Source organism: Bos mutus, chromosome 10, assembly GCF_027580195.1.
Source record: "Bos mutus isolate GX-2022 chromosome 10, NWIPB_WYAK_1.1, whole genome shotgun sequence".
Taxonomy (NCBI): domain Eukaryota; kingdom Metazoa; phylum Chordata; class Mammalia; order Artiodactyla; family Bovidae; genus Bos; species Bos mutus.
Window position 1 is genome coordinate 72,610,227 of NC_091626.1, and position 18,146 is coordinate 72,628,372.

The window sequence follows — 18,146 nt, forward strand, 5'->3', positions numbered from 1 at the left end:
TTTGGGGGGGCTCCAAAATCACTGCAGATGGTGATTGCAGCCATGAAATTAAAAGATGCTTACTCCTTGAAAGGAAAGTTATGACCAACTTAGACAGCATTTTAAAAAGCAGAGACATTACTTTGCCAACAAAGGTCCATCTAGTCAAGGCTTTGGTTTTTCTAGTGGTCATGTATGGATATGAGAGTTGGACTGTGAAGAAAGCTGAGCGCTGAAGAATTGATGCTTTTGAACTGGGTGTTGGAGAAGACCCTTGAGAGTCCCTTGGACTGCAAGGAGATCCAACCAGTCTGTCCTAAAGGAGATCAGTCCTGGGTGTTTATTGGAAGGACTGATGTTGAAGCTGAAACTCCAATAGTTTGGTCACCTGATGGGAAGAGCTGAGTCATTTGAAAAGACTCTGATGCTGGGAAAGATTGAGGGCAGGAGGAGAAGGGGAAGACAGAGGATGAGATGGTTGGATGGTATCACTGACTCAATGGACATGGGTTTGGGTGAACTCCGGGAGTTGGTGATGGACAGGGAGGCCTGGCGTGCTGCAGTTCATGGGGCTGCAAAGAGTTGGACATGACTGAGCGACTGAACTGAACTGAATACTCCTTTGCTTATATGTACCACATCTTCTGTATCCATTCACCTGTCGATGGACATTTAGGTTGCTTCTATGTCTTAGCTGCTGTAAATAGAGCTGCAGTGAACGTTGGGGTGCATGCATCCTTTCAAACTATGTTTTTCTCCAGATATATGCCCAGGACTGGGATCACAGGATCATATAGTAGCTCTATTTTTAGTTTTTTAAGGAACTCCATCCTGTTCTCTGTAGTAGCTGTACCAATTTACATTCCTGTCAACAGTGTAGGAGGGTTTTCTTTTGTCCATACTCTTTCCAGCACTTATTGTTTGCAGATTTTTTGATGATGGCCATTCTGACATATGTGAGGCGATATCACTTTGTAGTTTTGGTTTGCATTTTTCTAATAGTGATGTTGAGTATCTTTTCATAGTTGAAGGGGAAGGATGTGGGAGATATACACTGGGAATTTGAGATTGACATATACACACTACTATATTTAAAATACATAACTAACAAGGACCTACTGTATATTACAAGGAACTCCACTCAATATTCTCTAATAAGCTAAATGGGAAAAGAATTTGAAAAAGAATATATACATGTATATGTATAACTGAATCACTTTGCTGAAACTAACACATGATTGTTTTGCTTCAATATAAAATAAAAAATTTTAAAAAGGCCATACAGAGGCAGAAGGTATGCAGCAAGTGGCAGAAAGTCAAAAGGAGCAAAGCAGAGATGTCCCACGTAAGTTTCTGAACCACCTTTCAGTTTAACATGTCAAGTTTAATGCTTGTAAAGGCCATTGTCCTTGCTGTTCCTTTGCTTTGGAATGTTCTTCCCTAGACACATCCTGTGGCTGACTTGTGTTCCTCCTTTAAATTGCAGCTCAAATGTCCCCTCTCCACTTCTATCACATCATCCTGTTTATTTCCTCTATAGCAGTTACAATCCCCGAAATGGTCTTGTTTGTTTAGCATTCTGTCTCTCTCCACTGGGATGCAGAACCACACGGACAGAAAGTTTGTTTAATGTACCACTGTGTCCCCAGCATCTGGAACAGTGTCTGGTATATAGTTGATGCTCAGTATGTATTTATTGAATGAGATGCTTGGGGGAAACTAAACAGAACAATTAATTAAATAGCCACTATTCTGATTTGCATGAGGCTTAGGAGCGTTCTCGGAGAAGGCGATGGCACCCCACTCCAGTACTCTTGCCTGGAAAATCCCATGGACGGAGGAGCCCGGTAGGCTGCAGTACATGGAGTCGCTCAAAGTCAGACGGGACTGAGTGACTTCACTTTCACTTTTCACCTTCATGCATTGGAGAAGGAAATGGCAACCCACTCCAGTATTCTTTTCTGGAGAATCCCAGGGACAGGGGAGCCTGGTGGGCTGCCGTCTGTGGGGTCGCACAGAGTTGGACATGACTGAAGCGACTTAACAGCAGCAGTAGGAGCATTGTGACCGTGAATTTTGCCCACAGCCAAGACTCAGATACAGTCATACAGTAGCCTGGAGTGGTGCTCATAAAAGCCAGATATCATGAGGGACAACAGGTCCCTTGATAGGAGATCCACAAGGAGAGAAGTTATAGCCTGATTTAATTTAGAGGGAGCCTGAGAAATAAGACAGGCAGCATTTTGAACCTGGCAGCATAATGTGTATGAGGATGTCACTATAGCTTTTACAGGCTTTTGGATCCTAGACAAAATAAAAGTGATTGCTGAAACAGCCTAGGGACAGGATGCTCCCTGTGGGAGAGTGGCTAAGAGGCAGTGTTGTCATCATGGAGCTACAGGTGGCATTTGACTGTCTATACTGAGACAGGTGGCTCCTAGCTATGTGAGATCAGAGTGGTGCCCTGAAGTTTCTGTCACTTGTTAGGGAACCACTATCTGTTCATCCTTCTACCTGTCTTATCTGGGAAGCTCTGTGGTGGGAATGGGGATATGAATAAGATATGAAAAACAACAACAACAATATTTTTACCCTAGCCAAGTATTATAGGTTGTGTATCCCTACTCCCCCCAAAGATATGTAGAAGTCCTGACTCCTAGTACCTCAGGATGTGGCCTTATGTGGCAGTAAGGTTATTGTAGATGTAATTACTTTCAGTGAGGTCATACTGGAGTAGGGTGGGCCTTTAATCCAACATTAAAGTACACATCCTCATAAGGACATGTCCTTATAAGAAGTCTAAGTAAAGACAGAACCCAGGGAAACAGAAAGAAGTAAAGACAGAGATTGAGTTATGCAACTGTAAGCCAAGGAACACCAAAGATTTCTGGCAAGCCACCAGAAGCTAGGAATAGACAAGGAAGGATTCCCCTACAGGTTTCAGAGGGAACATGGCCCTGCCAACACCTTGATATCAGACTTCTAGCTTCCATACTGTGAGACAATAAATTTCTGTTGTTTTAAGCCTCTTGTTGCCCCTTTGTAACCACATCCACTTTCCTCTTGCTCCTATCCTTTCTTACTCTGCAACCACTAATTTGACCTCAGTTCCTATAATTTTGTCATTTCAAGATGATTATAGAAATAGGATAACATTGTGTGGAACCTTTTGGGATTGGTTTCTTCACTCAATATAATTCCCTGAAGATTCATCCTAATTGTGTGTTTCAGTGTTTTGTTACTTTTAATTTCAATTCCATTTGTATGACTTCTTAAATGAAAGGATGAGCAACTCTGCAACTTTTCTGGTTATTCTTAAGTCTTAAAACACTCCCAATTTAGTACATAGTGTGTGCAAGTCTGATGAAAGAGGCAAAACACCAAACTTAATTGAAAATGAAAACTTCTCCCTTCCCCACAACCCCCAGTCCAGGTCTGTTTCCTGGGAGAAGCTTGAAGTTGGGTAAAGGTGTCTGGTTGGCTTCCTTCCCTATCTTGAGCTCTGGCCAACCTTTCTTGACTTTTTGGACTGAAGCTGAAGTTGTGCCTGATATTATAGAGGTGGAGGGGGGAAATGTGGGAGGGACAGAAAAGACCAGAAAGACTCATCCTGTTGTAATTGGCGTCATGCTTTCTGGACTATCACCTATCCCTTGATGGTGGTGATGTCTTCTCATATTCTCGTTTGGTAGCCCACTGTGTCCTCAGCTTCTGTGAATGCTACTGGGTCTCCAGCTTCTTTCTGCTGAGGACTGGTTATCCCTGCAGGTGACCCTCTTGGAGAAGTCATGACCTGACCCCATGCAATTGCTTTTAAACCATAGCCCACATCTGATCCAAGGGAACACACATGAATCCTTGGCCCCCAAAATTCTGGGGGTGCAGCCTGCCCACTTTATTCTCTTCTTTAAGCAGCCTGTCAACCCATCTCTTGCCCTGTAGGTTTCTTAGATGGGAACCAGTCACTATTCACTGTGAACTTCAGTTGTAACGTTTCACACACCAAGCTGTCTGCATGGGCTTGTTGAAGCTTCTTTCTAGGCTTGAGGGGAGAGATGGGCAGCCCCTCCCTTTTCAACTGGGTGGGTGGGACTCACTCGTGGGCATAGCTCTCCATCCATTCTTCCAGGTGGGTGAGGAATCAAGTGTTAAGACCATTTGGACATGACTTTGAAAAATGTGTTTCTTGATCTGACTTCCTTACTTTGATATACTTTAATGTGTCTTGATGCCTTGGTCAGTCAGTCAGTTCAGTTGTGTCTGACTCTTTGTGACCCCATGGACTGCAGCATGCTAGGCTTCCCTGCCCATCATCAACTCCTGAACTTGCTCAAACTCATGTGCACTGAGTCAGTGATGCCATCCAACCATCTCATCTTCTGTAGTTCCCTTCTCCTCCTGCCTTCAATCTTTCCCAGCATCAGGGTCTTTTCAAATGAGTCAGTTTTTTGCATCAGGTGGCCAAAGTATTGGAGCTTCAGCTTCAGCATCAGTCCTTCCAATGAATATCGAGGATTGATTTCCTTTAGGATTGACTGGTTTGATCTCCTTGCAGTCCATGGGATTCTCAAGAGTCTTGTCCAATACCACAGTTCAAAAGCATCAATTCTCTGGCACTCATCTTTCTTTGTGGTCCAACTCTCCCATCCATACATGACTACTGGAAAAACCATAGCATTCACTAGACGGACCTTTGTCGGTAATGTCTCAGGTTTTTAATATGCTCTCCTGGTGGCTCAGATGGTAAAGTGTCTGTCTGCAATGTAGGAGACCTGGGTTTGATCCCTGGGTTGGGAAGATCCCCTGGAGAAGGGAATGGCAACCCACTCCAGTACTCTTGCCTGAAAAATCCCATGGATGGAGGAGCCTGGTGGGATACAGTCTATGGGGTCACTAAGAGTCCGACACGACCAAGTGCTTTCACTTTCACTAGGTTGGTCATAGCTTTTCTTCCAAGGAGCAAGCGTCTTTTAATATCATGGCTGCAGTCACCATCTGCAGTGATTTTGGAGCCCCCAAAATAAAGTCTGTCACTGTTTCCATTGTTTCCCCATCTATTTGCCACGAAGTGATGGGGCAGGCAAATTTGGCCTTGGAATACAGAATGAAGCAGTTGGCAAAGGCGAATAGAGTTTTGCCAAGAGAATGCACTGGTCATAGCAAACACAGTCTTCCAACAACACAAGAGATGACTCTACACATGGACATCACCAGATAGAAAGAAAAGTGAAGTCGCTTAGTTGTGTCCGACTCTTTGTGACCCCGTGGACTGTAGCCTGCCAAGCTCCTCTGTCCATGGGGTTCTCCAGGCAAGAATACTGGAGTGGGTTGCCATTTCCTTCTCCAGGGGATCTTCCCAACCCAGGGATCGAATCCGGGTCTCCTGCATTGCAGGCAGATGCTTTATCCTATGAGCCACCAGGGAAGCCAGATTGATTATATTCTTTGCAGCCAAAGATGGAGAAGCTCTATACAGTCAGTAAAAACAAGACCGGGAGCTGACTGTGGCTCAGATCATGAACTCCTTATTGCCAAATTCAGACTTAAATTGAAGAAAGTAGGGAAAACCACTAGACCATTCAGGTATGACCTAAATCAAATCCCTTATGATTATACGGTGGAAGTGAGAAATAGATTCAAGGGATTAGATCTGATAGAGTGCCTGAAGAACTATGGATGGAGGTTCGTGACATTGCATAGGAGACAGGGATCAAGACCATCCCAAAGAAAAAGAAATGCAAAAAAGAAAAATGGCTGTCTGAGGAGGCCTTACAAATAACTAAGAAGAGAAGCAAAAAGCAAAGGAGAGAAGGAAAGATATAAGCATCTGAATGCAGAGTTCCAAAGAATAGCAAGGAAAGATAAGAAGGCCTTCCTCAGTGATCAGTGCAAAGAAATAGAGGAAAACAACAGAGTGGGGTAGACTAGAGATCTCTTCAAGAAAATTAGAGATCCCAAGGGAACATTTCATGCAAAGATAGGCACAATAAAGGACAGAAATGGTATGGACCTAACAAAAGCAGAAGATATTAAGAAGAGATGGCAAGAATACACAGAAGAACTATAAAAAAAGATCTTCATGACCCAAATAATCACGATGGTATGATCACTCACCTAGGGCCAGACATCCTGGAATGCAAAGTCAAGTGGGTCTTAGAAAGCACCACTATGAACAAAGCTAGTGGAGGTGATGGAATTCCAGTTGAGCTATTTGAAATCCTGCAAGATGATGCTGTGAAAGTGCTGCACTCAATATGCCAGCAAATTTGGAAAACTCAGCAGTGGCCACAGGACTGGAAAAGGTCAGTTTTCATTCCGATCCCAAAGAAAGACAATGCCAAAGAATGCTCAAACTACCGCACAATTGCACTCATCTCACACCCTAGTAAAGTAATGCTCAAAATTCTTTAAGCCAGCCTTCAGCAGTACATGAACCATGAACTTCCAGATGTTCAAGCTGAATTAGGAAAAGGCAGAGGAACCAGAGATCAAATTGCCAACATCTGCTGGATCATTGAAAAAGCAAGAGAGTTCCAGAAAAATATCTATTTCTGCTTTATTGACTATGCCAAAGCCTTTGACTGTGTGGATCACAATAAACTGTGGAAAATTCTGAAAGAGATGGGCATACCAGACCACCTGACCTGCCTCCTGAGAAATCTGTATGCAGGTCAAGAAGCAGCAGTTAGAACTGGCCATGGAAAAACAGACTGGTTCCAAATAGGGACAGGAGTACGTCAAGGCTGTATATGGTCATCCTGCTTATTTAACTTATATGCAGAGTACATCATGTGAAATACTGGGCTGGATGAAGCACAAGCTGGAATCAAGATTGCCGGGAGAAATATCAATAACCTCAGATATGCAGATGACACCACCCTTATGGCAGAAAGTGAAGAAGAACTAAAGAGCTTCTTGATGAAAGTGAAAGAGGAGAGTAAAAATATTGGCTTAAAGTTCAACATTCAGAAAACTAAGATCATGGCATCTGGTCCCATCACTTCATGGGAATAGATGAGAAAACAATGGAAACAGTGACAGACCTTTTTTGGGGGGGCTCCAAAATCACTGCTGATGGTGCCTGTGGCCATGAAATTAAAAGACTTTTACTCCTTGGATGAAAAGTTATGACCAACCTGGACAGCATATTAAAAAGCAGATACATTACTTTGCCAACAAAATCCATCTAGTCAAAGCTATGGTTTTTCCAGTAGTCATGTATGGGTGTGAGAGCTGGCCTATAAAGAAAGATGAGTGCTGAAGAATTAATGCTTTTGAGCTGTGATGCTGGAGAAGACCAGTCCATCCTAAAGGAAATCAGTCCTGAATATTCATTGGAAGGACTGATGCTGAAGCTGAAGCTCCAATACTTTGGCCACTTGATGTGAAGTACTGACTCATTTGAAAAGACCCTGATCCTGGAAACTATTGAGGGTGGGAGCAGAAGGGGATGGCATTGGATGAGATGGTTGGGTGGCATCACCGACTCAATGGACATGAGTTTGAGCAAACTCCGGGAGTTGGTGATGGACCGTGAGGCCTGGTGTGCTGCTTTCCATGGGGTCACAAAGTGTCGGACATGACTCAGCAACTGAACTGAACTGAACCTATGGGACCAGGTGCCATGATCTTCATTTTTCGAATGTTGAGTTTTAAGCTAGCTTTTTCACTCTCCCCTTTCACTTTCATCAAGAGGTTCTTTAGTTCCTCCCTGCTTTCTGCCATTTGGGTGGTATCATCTGCATATCTGAGGTTATTGATATTTCTCCCAGAAATCTTGATTCCTGCTTGTGCTTCATCCAGCCTTTTTTTCCTATTTAAAATTGATGAAGCGATTTTGTTCAAATTTTATACATATCTCTTTCATATCAGCAACTGCTTTTGGAGAAAGCATTTTAGAGCCACTTTTATAGAGTTTTTCTTTGGTTTCCCTGGTGGCTCAGACAGTAAAGAATCTGCCTGCAGTGTGGGAGACCCGGATTCAGTCCCTGGGTTGGGAAGATCCTCTGGAGAAGGGAATGGAAATCCACTCCAGTATTCTTGCCTGGAGAAGTCTGTGGATAAAGGAGCCTGGCAGGCTACAGTTCATGGGGTTTCAAAGAGTTGGACAAGACCGCGTGACTACACTTTCACATTTTATACAGTTTTTAGCGCCCATCATCACTTCCAAGGTGGGTAAGAGAGACACTGCTTTTATTTTATTTTTTTAAAACTTACACTGAAATTTCAACCTGAGCCACAAGTAAGTATTCTGATTCCTTTAGGACATTTTTTGGTCTCCATATTTGTCTGGTTGCCATTCACAAACTATGACATTATCATGTATGGCTTTTAATGAGAGCTGGTAAAACTTGTAGTTGTGAGTTCACATGCCCATGAAACATGAATGATACTGTTACCTCCTATTAAAATTACTGATATTTCATCAGATGACCTTTAGAAGAAGGCTAAAATATTGTTGAATGTGATAATTTTAGGTCATTATGCCTTCTACAGACAAAATTCCAAATTAAGTAATTTATTACTTGTTCTGAATAAAGTAGTTGAGAGCGTCTTGTATTAAGAATGACTTTGTATTTTCTGAGTAAGAATGTTTGAGGATACCTCTGCCTCATGTTAGAGGGTTTGTGATGTTTATTCCCTGGCTCCCTCAGCATCCCTGTGTGTGCTCATTTACACCTTTAATTACAGCTTCTTTTTGTGGGGGCTTCCTGTGCAGTGTCTTAGGACAAAAAGCACTTCCAAATGCTGCTAAATGGAAAAGAAAGAATAACTCTCTGAAGTCAACCTGAGTGTGAATGTAATTTCCAGGAACATAAAGTTCAAGCGAGTCTCAAGCTGAGACAAAATAATCAAATTGCGGTTTCCAGACCCTCTCACTGATTGATGAAAATAGCACCTTTTGTGTTTGTCCTGTTGTTTCCACGGCCTTCTCCCAAGGCTGTGAATCTTTAGCAGTGGCAATTCTACAAATTTTCAGAAGCCCTAAAATGAAGCTTTCTGCCTCTGCCACGTGAAAGGCAGGATTAAGGACTAGACGGCTATTTCTCTGTGGGATGCCATTATTGTTAAGATTGGGTGGGACTTTTCTCTGTAGAGCGCCAAATCATTTTTTCTATTTGGTACCGAGCCCTTGGGCTCTAGTTGGTGAAGTTCACACCAGGTGCTGAGGAATGGTGGATTCTAGCCTGGCCCTACTGTTGAGTGATGGGTTGATGTGGTAAATCACTTTGTCTCTCTTTGTAATTGTCATTGAAAGGCAGAGATTCTTAAATGTAGTGTGCATAAAAATCACTCGTTAAAAAGTGCAGGTTCCTGAGTTACACCATCAGAAATTCTGTTTCATGGGTTTGGCCTGGGGTCTTTTTTAAAATATAATTTTATTTATTTATTTATTTTTGACTGTGGTGGGTCTTTGTTGCTTCACATGAGCTTTCTCTAGTGGCAAGCAGAGGATACTCTTGGGGTAGGTGGGCTTCTCATTGTGGTGGCTTCTCTTGTTGCAGAGCACAGGCTCTAGAGCATGCGGGCTTCGGTAGTTGTGGCATAGGCTCAGTAGTTGTGGTGCGTGGGCTTAGTTGCCACATGGCATGTGGGATCTTCCTGGACCTGGGATCAAACCCCTGTCTCCTGTATTGGTAGGCAGACCATTGGCAGGCAGGTTCTTTACTACTGAGCTACCATAGGCTCCAAGACCCCTGGCCTAGGATCTTGCAGCCCATATCTTTAATGAATGCTCTATGTGATTTTGATGCAGGTGCTTCACACTTTAACATTCATCTAGGGATGCCCAGCCACCTTCTTAGTGTCTTCTTAGGTGGGCATCATGCAGGTTAACTCCCAAGTTATAGCCCCAGGAGCCAAGCAGTGAGGGTAGATGTTAGGTGAGTGAAAGGAAAGACTGATTACTTAAGTGTCTGGGTCATTAGAAGATGTGTTTTTTTCCTCCTACGGGAGTAGTAGCATTAAGTTAAAGAAAGTGAAATTGCTCAGTTATGTCCGACTCTTTGCGACCCCATGGACTGTCCTACCGGGCTCCTCTATCCATGGGATTTTCCAGGCAAGCATACTGGAGTGGGTTGCCATTTCCTTCTCCCGGAGATCTTCCCAACCCAGGGATTGAACCCAGGTCTCCCGCATTGTAGGCAGATGCTTTACTGTCTGAGCCACCTGGGAAATTGCTTTTAGTCAACTCATTCTTGCAAAGAGTAATTGGAATGGGGAAGAAGTAGGAATTTAAGTTTGGGGTTATTGGCACCAGTTCTACCCCTCTTTTAATAGCCAGTGTTACTTAATATCTGAAGGTAATATGGAAAAGATAGATACTCAGTATTTCAATAAGCAGGACCCCTCCTCAAATCTGACTTAGATAATGAAATTTACCTCAAAATTTTATGAGTGAGATTAATTTCCTAATTCTGCTTCTGCTAACCATCTCCATCTCAGCCCATATCCTATAAGTTATAACTAAATTATTTATTCAAAAGACAGGAGGTTGGTTGCCTTTTGAGGTATATCCTTTATAGAAGTAGTGGTGGGGTAATGTGAGTACTTCATCTTATTTTCAGGTGCTCCTTCTCTGTCTCGCAACCTCATATCTCCATATGGAATTTCAGCTGGAATAGTTAGCAGTCAGAAACATGATAGAACTGTCTGAAGTTACTTAAATCGGAAAACACAAAATCATCCTTCCATTTGTACTATGCAGAATTTATTTTTTACTCACAAAACTTTGAGATTGAAATAAAATTTTAGACAATACCCATCATCTTATGGTACATGTCATATGCCATCCCTAGGATTTTGGGCTTCTTTTGCCTTCATTCCTTTCATTCATGCTGAGCTCCACCTTCTTCTGGGGCTTCTTAATACTTTAGTAACTAAAGCCCTGAAGTTCCACCCATCTGTCACCAGTCTGGATTTCCCAGGCCAACAGTATCCCTAAGATGCTTTAAGCCTAAATGTGCCCTCTAAATATCCAATATGTATGCAGCAATGATCCCAGACTGGGAAAGTAAGTCTTTATAAAAAAAAGCCACAAGCAGTGTAGTTATGGGAACACACAAGGGTCATGTTAAGTTTGGCACAAAGGAGAACAGAGAGGGTAAGTAGGTGATCAGAAGGACCATTAAGGGCTATTTGAGTTTGGAGAGAATTATGACTGATTTAGCATGCAAATCTCTTGTTACAATATGAACAACAAGGGAGTATGTGGGTATCTCTAAAGTACACTTCAATTTGGTCTGCTTATTAGGACTTCTTATTGTTAATATCAGGCATCTTTAATTTTTATTATGAGATCTTTGTGTACTATCTCAAGTTACAGAATGCAAAAGCTAATTTAATTCTGCTGCCCTCTTTTATTTTTATTTATTTATTTTTTTGCTGCCCTCTTTTAATCTTATATAAGTCTTGTATTAGGGAGTTTGGCAGGTGTGTTGAACTGAACTCACATCCTGTTCACTTCATGTTAATGTCTCATATTGAATTTAGCATCTCTCAAACTCCCAAGCCTTTATTTCACTGCTGTTATGCTTCTTTTTCATTATCCTGTCTTTATTGTTTAGGAGCCCAGGTTAGTTTCATCATCATTTAAATTCATTTAAATATAACTAAGATGTTTTAATTCTTTATATCAACCTGTTAATTTTGTGGGGGAGGGGAGTGGATCTTGATGATGCCAAGTAACATTTTGCTTTCAGTGATAACCAGCTGTGTATCTTTGGTTGTTGTTGTTGAGTTGCTAAGTTGTGTTTGACTCTTCATGAGCCCATGGACTGTAGCCTGCCAAACCCCTCTGTCCTTGGGATTTCCCAGGAAAGAATGCTGCAATGGGTTGCCATTTCCTTCTCCAGGGGATCTTCCTGACCTAGGGATCAATCCTGCATCTCCTGCATTGCAGGTGGATTCTTTACCACTGAGCTACCAGGGAAGTGTATCTTTGGTGTCTCCTAAATTATCGAAATTTTTAAAAAAAGTGTTGAATGATCTAGGGAAAGAAAGTTGGAAGTCTTGTCATTAGAGATCTGGTAAAATCTAGGCTACTTTTAATTTACTAGTTAAAACCCTTTTGAAATAATTATTAAACCAATTATGAATGGATTGAATAGAACTATTACCCAGTCCATACATATCTTACTTACCAAAGTATTTTGAGACATTTTATCAGATGCTTTGTTGAAAACCAGATATGTCTATTGTATTTCCTGGGCTTGCTGATAGAAAATAAAGAGAATCTGGCATGATTTATTCTTTTTTCAAATTGAAGTAATAGTTGATTTACAATTCTGTGTTAATATCTGCTGTATAGCAGTGACTCAGTTTTATATATTCTTTTTTGGTATTTTTTTTCCATCATGGTAGTTTATCACAGGATATTGAGTATAGTTCCCTGTGATACACAGTAGGACCTTGTTGTTTGACCATTCCATATATAATAGCTTACATCTGCTAATCCCAACCTTCCACTCTATCACTCCCCCAACCCACTCCCTTTTGGCAACCGTAAATCTGTTCTCTGGGGCATGATTCATAGTTAGTGCATCCATGCTGGCCCCTAGTGATTACTTCTGGTCATCCTGTCACTAATTCATACTAGTGTCAGGTTGACCAGTATAAATTTTGCTGTATTTTTTTCTCCTCTTTTTCCTGTCTCTAGTCTTCTGGTTCCTTTCCTATTCTTCATAATTCCTTAAAGGTCTCCAGAGTTAGTCTGTAGTTGTGCTTCTCAAACTTCAGTGTGTAAGTGAATGTGCCAGAGATCTGGTTACAATAAAGGTTCTGATTCTGGAGGTCTGGGGTGGAGCCTGAGATTCTGCATTTCTAACAAGCTTCTAGATACTGTTGATGCTATTGGTCCTCAGACTACACTCTGTGTAGCTCGAAACCAGAAGACTTGGCATTCTGGATGAGAAATCTAGATTTGAATGTTCCTTTAGAACAGGAAATATAATATTCCAAGTAAGTATAATATGCCTAGCCACTGTTAACGGGAGAAGGCAATGGCACCCCACTCCAGTACTCTTGCCTGGAAAATTCCATGGACGGAGGGCCTGGTGGGCTGTAGTCCATGGGGTCGCTAGGAGTCGGACAGGACTGAGTGACTTCATTTTCACTTTCACTTAGAACAGGAAGGAGGTCTCTGGTGAGTAAAGCTTTCAAGTTCTTATTTCAATACTTACAAACTCATTAGTATCCATATCCTCCAACAGTCATCTATCTCATGCCTTTACCTTTAATGTCTCTTACTTTACCTGGCTCTTTTGCCAATCCCTTTTGCATTTCTCCCCCTTTAGTGTCTTTCTTCTTCTGTTCACAGTTAGGCTTCTTGGGAGAACATGTTTTACACTTCCATTTTCACCTGTCCTGATTATCCTTCAGTTAATGACTCTGATCATGTCACTGTCCTATCTGGAACCTTTCCCTGACCTCCTATTCTCTCTGTTTCCTTATAGTGACATTCTGCAACTTGGCCCCTGTTTCCCTCTCCAGCTCACCTCTTCCACTCCAGGAATTCCAAACCACCCATGGTTCCCAGGGCACTTTATTTTCTTCCTAGTCTCTTTGCCTTGTCTTCTATTGTTCCTTTATCTATAAAAGCTCTTCCTTGGCTAACTGCTCTCATTCTTCAGATATTCCTTTCACTCTCTGTCTCCTCTTAGAAACATAAGCTCTCATCTCTGCTTATAGTTATTGTTTACATAATTCAAGAATGATTGAAAAGAGAGGTACTTGTACGTTTCCATTCTGACCTGGACCTGTAACTGTGGAACTGGTGTAAGGAGGTGTTATATTGCCATGTTGGTGATCATTCTTACTGAAAGATTTTAAGGATAGCAAGTCACTTGGTAAAATCACCATAATCTTTTTAAAAAGGGAAGACTTAACTATAAATGAAGAGGAAAAAGAATATTTTAAATTAGTTTTCATTGTGTGAATTAGTCTACCTGACCTATGTAATATTTATTGACGTTATAATGTCAAATAGTTCACATATTTTATATTCACTCCACACACATTTACAGAATACCTATTGTGTACAAAGGATTAAGATTTATCTCTGAAACACACACATTAAGACCATTGACGTTAAGACCATTAAGACCATATTGACATTATAACTTCATAGGAATGAAGCAATAAAATAAAAATATTTTATCAGATTAAAATATTGTCACTAATGTGGTCCACAGAGACAGTGATGAATGGTAAGGTTTTCAGATGATAATTCAGAACTTTGACAACATCTTACATTGGCCACCCTTGGGAGCAGAGTAACAGAGTCTCTTGCTGGCTTAGAGTGGCCTTATGCAAATCACAGGATGAATTGGGGTTTCTTGACAGTAACAGGGAATAGAGATGGAAAGCTGCCTGAAAAGATGCAGACACTGAGGATGGATTATTAGCTGATTTAGATCAGATCAGTCGCTCAGTCATGTCCGACTCTTTGCGACCCCATAAATTGCAGCACGCCAGGCCTCCCTGTCCATCACCAACTCCCGGAGTTCACTCAGACTCACGTCCATCGAGTCAGTGATGCCATCCAGCCATCTCATCCTCTGTCGTCCCCTTCTCCTCCTGCCCCCAATCCCTCCCAGCATCAGAGTCTTTTCCAATGAGTCAACTCTTCGCATGAGGGGGCCAAAGTACTGGAGTTTCAGCTTTAACATCATTCCTTCCAAAGAAATCCCAGGGCTGATCTCCTTCAGAATGGACTGGTTGGATCTCCTTGCAGTCCAAGGGACTCTCAAGAGTCTTCTCCAACACCACAGTTCAAAAGCATCAATTCTTCGGCACTCAGCCTTCTTCACAGTCCAACTCTCACATCCATACAAGACCACAGGAAAAACCATATCCTTGACTAGACGAACCTTTGTTGGCAAAGTAATATCTCTGCTTTTGAATATGCTATCTAGGTTGGTAATAACTTTCCTTCCAAGGAGTAAGCATCTTTTAATTTCAAGGCTGCAGTCACCATCTGCAGTGATTTTGGAGCCCAGAAAAACAAAGTCTGACCTGTTTCCACTGTTTCCCCATCTATTTCCCATGAAGTGATGGGACCGGATGCCATGATCTTCATTTTCTGAATGTTGAGCTTTAAGCCAACTTTTTCACTCTCCACTTTCACTTTCATCAAGAGGCTTTTAAGTTCCTCTTCACTTTCTGCCATAAGGGTGGTGTCATCTGCATATCTGAGGTTATAGATGTTTCTCCCGGCAATCTTGATTCCAGCTTTTGTTTCTTCCAGTCCAGCGTTTCTCATGGTGTACTCTGCATATAAGTTAAATAAACTGGGTGACAATATACAGCCTTGATGTATTCCTTTTCCTATTTGGAACCAGTCTGTTGTTCCCTGTCCAGTTCTAACTGCTGCTTCCTGACCTGCATACACATTTCTCAAGAGGCAGATCAGGTGGTCTGGTATTCCCATCTCTTTCAGAATTTTCCACAGTTTATTGTGATCCACACAGTCAAAGGCTTTGGCATAGTCAATAAAGCAGAAATAGATGTTTTTCTGGAACTCTCTTGCTTTTTTGATGATCCAGGGGATGTTGGCAATTTGATCTCTGGTTCCTTTGCCTTTTCTAAAACCAGCTTGAACCTCAGGAAGTTCACGGTTCACATATTGCTGAAGCCTGGCTTGGAGAATTTTGAGCATTACTTTACTAGGGTGTGAGATGAGTGCAATTGTGTGGTAGTTTGAGCATTCTTTGGCATTGCCTTTCTTTGGGATTGGAATGAAAACTGACCTTTTCCAGTCCTGTGGCCACTGCTGAGTTTTCCAAATTTGCTGGCATATTGAGTGCAGCACTTTCACAGCATCATCTTTCAGGATTTGGAATAGCTCAACTGGAATTCTATCACCTCCACTAGCTTTGTGATGCTTTCTAAGGCCCACTTGACTTCACATTCCAGGATGTCTGGCTCTAGGTCAGTGATCACACCATCGTGATTATCTGGGTCGTGAAGATCTTTTTTGTACAGTTGTGTGTATTCTTGCCACCTCTTCTTAATATCTTCTGCTTCTGTTAGGTCCATACCATCTTTATCGAGCCCATCTTTGCATGAAATGTTCCTTTGGTATCTCTGATTTTCTTGAAGAGATCTCTAGTCTTTCCCATTCTGTTGTTTTACTCTATTTCTTTGCATGGATCGCTGAAGAAGGCTTTCTTATCTCTTCTTGCTATTCTTTGGAACTCTGCATTCAGATGTTTATATCTTTCCTTTTCTCCTTTGCTTTTCACTTCTCTTCTTTTCACAGCTATTTGTAAGGCCTCCGCAGACAGCCATTTTGCTTTTTTGCATTTCTTTTCCATGGGGATGGTCTTGATCCCTGTCTCCTGTACAATGTCATGAATGTCACTAGCTGATTATTCAAGCTCTAGATGCTCTGAACTTGAAATAAATTAAGTCCAAAGCAAACAAGGCTATGACCAGATAAAATTTTTAAATAAAATTTTAAAATGTTTTCCACAGCTATGGTCATGATCTCGCAGGCAACAAATGCAGTTTGCTATCAGATGCATTATTGCCATGGCACTTGCAGATGTGAGAAGGGATTGGAAAAGGTGGAAGTTGAAGGGCTAATAGACTTAAAACCTTATTTGCAAAATGGTCTTAATGTGTGTGTTTCAGAGATAAATATTAATTCTTTGTACACAATAGGTATTGTATAAATGTTGTGGAGTGAATATAAAATGTGTGAACTATTTGAAATTAAATGAAGGGTTTTTATTAAGGAACTGTTCATGGTAGTGTGTTTTGCTTCTCTGGTGGCTCATATGGTAAAGAATCTGCCTGCAGTGCAGGAGACCAAGGTTCAATTCCTGGGTTGGGAAGATCCCCTGAAGGAAATGGCAACCGACTCCAGTACTTTTGCCTGGAGAATTCCATGGACAGAGGAACCTGGCAGGTTACAGTCCATGGGTCTGCAAAGAGTCAGACATGACTGAGTGACTAACACTTTAGATGGGATCAGTGTTGGGTAATGGGCCAGAGGGCTCTAGAATTAGATAGTTCTGGGTGTTCTGGTTCTGGCACTTGTTAGCATTTTGTCCTTGTGCTAACTGTTATTATTTTTAAGGTAATGTTTGTCTCCTTGTAAAATAGTAGAGAATTTAGAAAACACAGAAAGTTGTGAAGAAGAGAAGAGTAAATATTCATGAACATTTTCTTATATCAGTAAACATTTGTTAAAAGCACCATTTCATACATTTGTGTGGTATTCAGGTATTTAATCATTTAACCATTCTTATATTTTTGGACATGGAAGATGTTTCTTTTTTTAAACCATGAAAAGTAGTGCTGTGATGAGTATCTTTTAATTAAAAAAAGGTATTTGTCCAAGTTTTTTTCTCAATGGGGTGATTTCCTAGAAAGGGTGTTATGGAGTTTTATTTGTACATTTTTAATATTTTCTTTTGAAGTTCTTGATAACTGAAAGCAGAGTAAAGGATAAACAATTATGCTGAGCACCAGTTTTCTTATTTATCTGTATCATAATGCTGGGAGGCTATATGCTAATATCTGCAGAGCACTAGCAAGATGACTGGCAAATACTCAAATATTGTCAGTGTTTCTCGTCTTTGCTTTAATATCATTATTGTCCATACTGTCAGTTTCTGTAATATAACAGCCAGATATTTTACCAGTAAAAGAAAGCTTATTTAAGAATAGCTGGAGGAATTGCAACTTAGGGTACATGAACTATGGAAGACTATAGGCAAATCCAGAGACAAGGCAGGGGAACTTGCTATTATAGGGAAGAGGAGGGAACAGGGCAGGGCTGTAATAACCAAAGAATCCATTGAAGGAAGCTGTGAGTCCAAAGTATGGAGGGTCTCCCCATAGAAGAATCAACCAGTTCATTGGTTGGATTGCTACCGTCTCTGATCAGAGTGTATGTATGTGTGTGGGAGGTGGGAGGGAGGATTTTCTTCTTCCTGCTGGATAGTAAAGTTATTGTTGTTTAGACTCTTAAGTTGAGTTGGATTCTTTTCAACCCCATATACTGAAGCCCACTTGGCTTCTCTGCCAATGGGATTTCCCAGGCAGGAATATTGGAGTGGGTTGCCAGTTTCTTTCTCCAGGGGATCTTCCTGACCCAGGGATTGAACCTGTGTCTCCTGCATTTGGCAGGTTTTTTTTTTTTTTTTTTTTTAGCCGCT

The 18,146-nt window shown here is 41.4% G+C and overlaps 1 protein-coding gene across 2 annotated transcripts in view; it reads left to right on the forward strand.

Annotated features, from left to right (window-relative positions):
- Positions 1 to 18,146, forward strand: part of GPR176 (G protein-coupled receptor 176) — a 123,094-nt gene that overhangs the window by 19,449 nt on the left and 85,499 nt on the right. The gene's annotated exons all lie outside the window — the stretch shown is intronic.